The following is a 7,591-nucleotide window of genomic DNA, read 5'->3' on the forward strand; positions in this document are numbered from 1 at the left end:
TTTTCCCAGAGGTGAAGAAACTTGAGTTGGATTTTATCGAACATAATTTTGTTTTCAATTCAGCAGTCTGAATGATTCTGCAAAGAAAGTGTCTTGTTATAAGCCAAGTGTGGTGTCACACACTTGTCGTCTCAGCACTCGGTACGTAGAGTCAGAAGGATGGGAACTGGAAGCCATCTTCAGCCATATAGTGAGTTCAAGGCTAACCTGGGCTGCCTGAGACTCGGCATCAACAACTAGCAAGGTGGGGCTGAAGAGATGGCTCAGCAGTCAAGAGCAATAGTTGGTGTTATAAAAGACCTAAGTTCGATTCCCAGCATCCGTATGGTGGCTCACAACTCTGAGTAACTTTGACACCAGCTTATCCAATGCCTCCCCTGGGCTCCAAGGGCCCAAGAGTATATAGATAGGCATGTATAGATAGGTGTGTTTAGGCGTGTATAGTGCAGTGCATAGATGAACAAGCAGGCAGAGCACCTATACACACACGTCTTCTAAAAATGCTAAGCATCTTACTTTACAATTTTCATTCCCCTTTAGGTATACGATCAAAATTCCACATCAATAGCACTGTGTCAAATGAAGTCTGTTCCTATGGTGTTCTCTGTTAGAGTCACTCTCTTATTCTCTATTATTTTTTTTTTCCAATGTGAAATAGACTTGAGAAACCCAACACAGAAGGCACTGGACACTTGTGGCTTCAGATCAGCTTAAATGTGGCTAGTGCGTTTGAAGGCCGTGCTGACGATGCTAGATTTCAAAGATTTCATATGCAAGGACCGAATGTGGACTCTATCACGGACTTTAAAATGATTCCACATTGAAATGACAATGTGGTGACTGCAGTTGGAACCGGAAAAGATCCTCTTAACAACGTCAGTTCCGGGTGCTTCTTTTTGCCTTTTTAAATGCGGCGCCTAGAGATCTAGAAATTACCTGTGTGGTTCATGCTGTGTTTCTATTTTAGAGTGCCATGTTGGAGGCTGGGGGCATTGTTCAAGCCAAATTCCAGTCGTGCCTGTTTTTATTTCTGTTGGCAGTAAGTAGAATTTGGAAATTATGTCTTCCCTATTGAATCTGATCAGCCTCTGGGCTTAGCATGCAGGCCTGCATCTCAGGCGGTGAGCAAGGACAAGCAGTTTGCTCTGTACAGTCTCTCTCTCCCAGTGTTTCCAAGCTGACTTGTAAAACTTTCCAGCATTAGTAAATTATCTGCCTGCTGATGGTAATAATTGCGCTCTATCTGGAATACAGTTAACTGTCACCATTTCTCTTCCTTTTCTGCTGTCTACTTTGGTTTTGAACCAAGAGAGGAACATCTGTGGAAGCGGATATAAAAATAATGAGTATTTATGCAATTAATCACCGTGTGTCAGCTGCAGTGCGAAACAAATAGCAACGGCCCGAGAAACAGCCAAAGGGGCTCTGTAAGGATTCCTGGGCAGGCTTTGGCACAGCTTGCAACCCACTTTATTTCTGGGCCAAACAAAGTAACACAAAATAGCACTTCACAACTTTAAACACGGGAGGTGCCTAAACACTGAATAAACAGGAAAGTGCTTTGAAGAGAGAGCTGAGTGGTAAATATCGTGCTGGGAACTGAACAAATGGTAGTTAATTTTCTTTTTTATTCAGCAAAAATGTGGAAAGCTTTGAGATACAAGGGCACCATTAAAAACATTTATTAAATTCCTATGTCACTATTCCCCTTATCATGTAGGTTAAAAAAAGAAAAAAAAAAAAGTCCAAATTCCCAAGTTCACCTCCCTCAAGAAACTACAAAAATGGTTGACAGACCATTTCACACCCTAATGGGAAAAATGTTCATTTTATTTCTTCCGTGTTTCAGACTCTGAGAAGTGTCCTTAAAATTAAGGTCACACTGGAAAGCAACCTGTATCTAGACTGAAGGCTGAGAAAGAGTTCCAATGTTTTAGGAAGGGAAATGAAAAGTGCATGTGCTTATATAAATCAAACCATTTTTTCCCCATTTTTAAAAGCAGTTTTGTTACAGCACGTGGCAATGTTTTTCACAGCTCTTCCTCCCTGGCTACCAAACAAAGGCTGAGACTGTGGGGGAAGGCTGCTGGACCGGCCAGCTCCTCAGGAATGCATGGGTCACTCCAGGAGGCTGACAGAGGGACAGAGAAGTCACAAGAAGCAAAACTGAAGCAGAAGTTCCCAGTGCTCTTTACAGTGGCCATAATTGCCCCAACTTATAGGAGGTTGAGAATACTACTAGCTAAAAAGAAGTTTTCAAAAGTAAGAAGAAAAATATGTGAAACATGTGAAAATCAAAACAGGACTCAAATGTTTCTCTTTCGTTCTTTTCTTTTCCTTTCTTTCTTTTTTGGATGGGGATTGAACCTAGATACTTGCATATGAACACAGAGAGAGAGAGAGACACACACACACACACACACTGGATAATTAAAGATAATAAAGCTGGGAGTGGTGCTGTACGCCTTAAAGTCAAGGACTCAAGAGGCAAAGACAGGCAGATCTCTATGAATTCAAGGCCAGCCTTATCTACATAGCAAATTCCAGGCCAGCCAAGGCTACATAGTAAAGATCTTGCCTCAAAAATTAAAAAATAAAAAAATAAAATAAAACGAGCAAATCTTTTCTTTAAGAGTGTGTTTGTATCCCAGTGGTTTGTTGGGGGGAGTTTAGAAGAGGCCCATAGGGTCTCCAGGTGATCCTTTGAGTAAAAAGACACCTGAAAAAGAGTAAAAATCCATATGTGACATTGTATGGGCCTCCAAGAACCAGTGTCCCTGTGCATACCAGCTACCACCATCCCCCTTGATGGATGAGAGCAACACAAACAAGGCTCTTCCCTCTAGCCCTCTCCAAACTATCGCAGCAGCTTCCATAGGGGCAAGGCAGTGTTGGTCATGGTGTTCTTTGGGCTGGTTTGTGCTTAGAAGCTGCTTCTGGCCCAGGGCTCCCACTTCTATGAAGTGCCTCTCCCCTAGACTGTAGCTCTTTGAGAAGTTACATGTCCTGGGACCAGTCTTGGGGCTAGTACATCAGGAGAAGTAGCTCACCACCCACCGGAAAGTAAAAAAAAAAAAAAAAAGACTTTACATTAAACATGGGTGATGAACATTCAGTACCAAATATTGAGTAGCAAATGCAATGTTGGGTGTCATGTGACCAAGAGAACAACAGAGTAGAAGAGAAAACGTAAGCAACATAATGCAATTACTGAAGCGAAATCATCTGGTTTGAGAATCTATAGCATCTTTATTAATTGACTGTCTTAGCTGGGGTTTTTATTGCTGTGATGAAACTCTGTGATCAAAAGCAAGTTGAAGAGGAAAAGGTTAGTTGCTTTACACTTCCACTGTTCATCACTGCAGGATGCCAGGACAGGAACTCAAACACAGCAGGAACCTGGAGGCAGGAGCTGATGCAGAGGTCATGGAGGAGTGCTGCTTACTGGCTTGCTCATTCTGCTTTCTTATAGAACCCAGGACCAGCAGCCCAGGGATAGCACCACAAACAATGGTTGGATGCTCCCCTTTGATCACTAATTGAGAAAAGGCTTACAGCTGAATCTCATGGGGGCAGATCCTCCACTGAGGCTCCTTCCTCTCTGATTGTTTCAGCTTGTATGTCAAGTTGACATAAGGCTAGCCAGCACATTCACTAAGAAATATACAGTTAAAATACAACAAAGAAAAGGAAACTAAACAGAATTGTTAGAGTGTGAACAAGCCGGTAACATGGGTCACTGAGCAAGAGTGTTTATTGTACAAGCCTGGTGGCCTGAGTCCACTCCCCACATCCTTCACGAAGTTTGGAAGGAGAGAATTGACTCCACAGAGTTGTCCTGCAACCTCCACACATGCACCACGGCATGCATATGAACACATACATCATACATACGCACCAATAATTAATTTTAAAAGGGGGAGGAAACATAGTTTCCAATGCATGGAGCTATAAATCACTTGGTTCTGAATTATCTGAATGCACTCAATGCCTGTTAGCAGGCCACCATCGCCCTCTTCTCAGCCTTTCTCTTGTTTTATTTCTTTGACACCGAAAGTCAAATGCTTAAGAAGTGTTCGCATAGCTGCGGTACTGACTGCAAGACCAGGAGAGCAGCAACGGGGTGTCTAGAGGTTGGAAAGGCATTTTTGTCGTTGTTGGGTTTTTTGTTTTGTTTTGTTTCATTTTTCAAGACAGAGTTTCTCTGTGTAGCCTGGATGTCCTGGAACTTTCTTTGTAGACAAGCCTGGCCTCGAACTCACAGAGATCCACCTGCCTTTGCCTCCCCAGTGCTGGGATTAAAGGCGTGTGCCACCACACCTGGCTGGAAAGGCATTTTTTTTAAATGTCAAAAATACCCAGCTTCTTGAGGGAGTAGTCTGGAGGTGTAGCTTAGAATCCTGGCAAGGCATGAGAGCCCTGAGATGCGGTGGGTGGGTATGTTCTTAGTGGGCGTGTTCTTAGTGGGGCAGTCAGAGGCACTTAGGCACCATGATGTGATGCACAGGTAGGTCATTGGCACTGCTCTTCCTTTGAGCACTCTAGCCAAGCACCAGAGTTTGTGCTGACCTAAACCAAGAGACTGTGGAAGGTGAGAACGGCGAGCAAAAGCTCCGTAGCCCTGTTTAGAGCCACACTTCTGATCATCTGGATCATCTGCAGAAGGCCGTGTGATGGGACTAACAAACCCATCTCTGTTGCTTGAGGTACTTTCTGTTCTTGTGCAAGAAAACAACTCAAATCAAACCGAGCCCTTCTCTTCCCACATCCCTTCCTCTAAGGGGAGCAACGCCGCATCCCTGCCTTAGACTGTGTGGGTGGCCTCCTGCTTCTTGCCTGCACCAACATTTTGCATCGCTACGGCATATGAAACAGTTTTTGTTTTCTGTAGTATGGAAATATTGTGCCAGTCAAGGAGCTTTTTAAATATGAGGATGACCCAACAATACTGAAGTCCAAGCATCTTTGATGTTCATACCTTAGGAGAGTTATTAAAAAGTTATAGTGGCAACTGAAAGTAATTTAGGCAATCAGTGTGAGGTTCTAAAATCCATGACATAAATCCAGCATATTGAGATTCTGCCAACTTTCACACTCACATTCATACATTTTTTTAAATCACCACAGGAGCTAGAAAAAATATATAGAAATACATGGATCCTGTGTGCCATCGTTTAAAAGCTTATGACTTTATAGAACACAAAATCACAAACAGAGAGACTCCAGACTTTAAGGAAACAGCAGTTTACAATTCTGTTTGAAAAGGGGAGATAAGCAAACACTTCCAATGGGATTTCTTTCCCAGGAAAAATGTTGTCTCCTCAGATGTAGACAATGGCCAATCTCCTTCTTAGCTTAGATGGCACGAAGGTTAAAAAAAAAAAATCTCTGTTTAATTACAAAATAAAGCTTAGCCTTGAAAATGTCAACTTCATGTTCTTTTTAAAACAACACCCCGTGTTCGCCTTAGAAAAGTACATGACGTGATGTCAGTATTACCGAGGGTCCAGCAGAGAAGATTTACACAGCATTGCAGCTCTGAACAGTTCTAAGGTTTTGACAAGGGACAATGTACAACATACAAAAAGGACTCAGTGGTGTTATATGAACTAAAGAAAAGTCTCAGTATAGCCTCGTGACTCTCAGTGTGGCCTCTGATCCCAGGAGACATTAATTTTAGTGCCAGGAACAATTGTTATTCATTCAACGTCATCAGTCACTGGTTCCAACGTGTGTCAGTGTAGCATCAACCATGGGAAAAGTAGAGAAATGGAACTGAATTTATTTATTTTTAATTCATTTATGAAGGAACTTCACTTTCAGTGTAGCAAAACAATTTTTTTTGGGGGGGCAATTAATTTATGCACAATTCTTTTTTGTTCGGTTGGTTTGGTTTGGAGTTGGCCTCGAACTCACAGTGATCCGCCTGCCTCTGCCTCCCGAGTTATGCACAATTCTTAAGCAGCAGTGTCCTTGAAGTTAAAACCTCCCATCTTGGAGAAAACCTTAGCCCATGTTAAAGAAGAGATAAAACAACGGGATGTTTTAAAACAGAACATTTACATGGAAGTGAAACAACAGGATGCTCTAAGGAGAGGTGAAACATTTCATATTGCAGGCAAGTTCATTAAGACAGGAAGCAAACAACTCAAAATAATTCAGGAAGTCCCTGAAACTGGTCAGATTAACTACACCCTCTTCCTCCTCAAGGGTATATATACAGTAAAGATGTATATATACAGTAAAGATGTGCCCAAGGACACTTTGGGATAAGCCTAGCTACCTGGGAGAAACAGCGACCAGCTGAGCTGCCCAGAAGACCTCAGGTGAGCTGAACTACCAGGAAGAGGCTCAGACCTACTGAGCTGCCTGGAACGGACACCATCTAACCCCACTGAGCTGCCTGCAAGTTGTACAATAAGCACCAGGTCTCCAGCTTTGGTGAATTGTCACCTATGTTGTGGTGATCGGCTTTGGTGATGCTGCTGTCTTTGAGTCATTTCTGCTCCTGTAAGTAGACCAACAAAACTCGTTGGCTCACCAAGTTAGACATTGATGGTATCCATACTTAGTCTGCTACTAGGTTCTTGTCTGGGTGAAATGTTTGTCAACATCTCTCCAGAAATAGTGTCACACAGCAGCAATAATGGAATTTTGTTCTTTTCTAGAGTGATATCTTATATGTGAAAATTTTTTAAAAATTATATATAGATACACACACACATATATATATACATACATAATATATATACATATATATTATGATTTCAATTCATTTTCTCTCTTTTACAAAAGTCAATGCCTGGTTCTATAGCTCAGACTAGGCTTGAATTTTCTGCCCTTCTGCTTGAGCCTCCTAAATTCTGGGATTAAGAGTGGGTGTTTCTATAGCCACTGTGGGTTTAGTTAAATCTGGAATTGTGTGAGCACATTTTCGAAAACTTTGCCTCATGAAATTCAGGGTACCATTCAGGGTCTTGTCATTTTGTCAAGGGAGATAGATAATTAATACTGTCTTAACTGACTCAGCACATGAAAGTCTCATTTACAGTTTCCACAGAGTATTTAAGCCACACACCTCTGTCTGAAACTTTGCATGGTGTGTGAAGCTGGAATGAATGGTTCACAAAACATGTTAAATGTAAGCTGATGAACTGGAGCTCATAGAAGAACACTGTTCGAACTGGTGTGATCAAATTATTTACTCTGTTAATAATAAATAAATACATCAGATTTTTAAAAAATATAATATTTACACCATATACTGTCTAAAATATAAATGTGTAAAGAATTGGGATTTACAATATTCCTGTAGATTAAAGTGGAAAAATGTAATTGAAAGGGCAAGAGATTTGGCTTCTATGTTTGATAATTTGGACAGAGTTCCTAAGAAGTTCAGTCTATTATTGTAGCTAGCAATTGATAATTTAATCAAGGATATGGTTTTCTGAGGACATCTGGGCCTCTGAGTTAGTTAAAGAACACTTATTAAGACTCATGCAGGCTCCTCTTGGTGGAGAAAGAGTTTCTAGCCTTTGCCTTGTCCTCAGCTTGAAGCTACTCACAGCTTCTGGACCAGCTGGTGAGGGAA

Source organism: Acomys minous (genome assembly GCF_964271855.1).
Source record: "Acomys minous genome assembly, chromosome: 3".
NCBI classification, from domain to species: Eukaryota; Metazoa; Chordata; class Mammalia; order Rodentia; family Muridae; genus Acomys; species Acomys minous.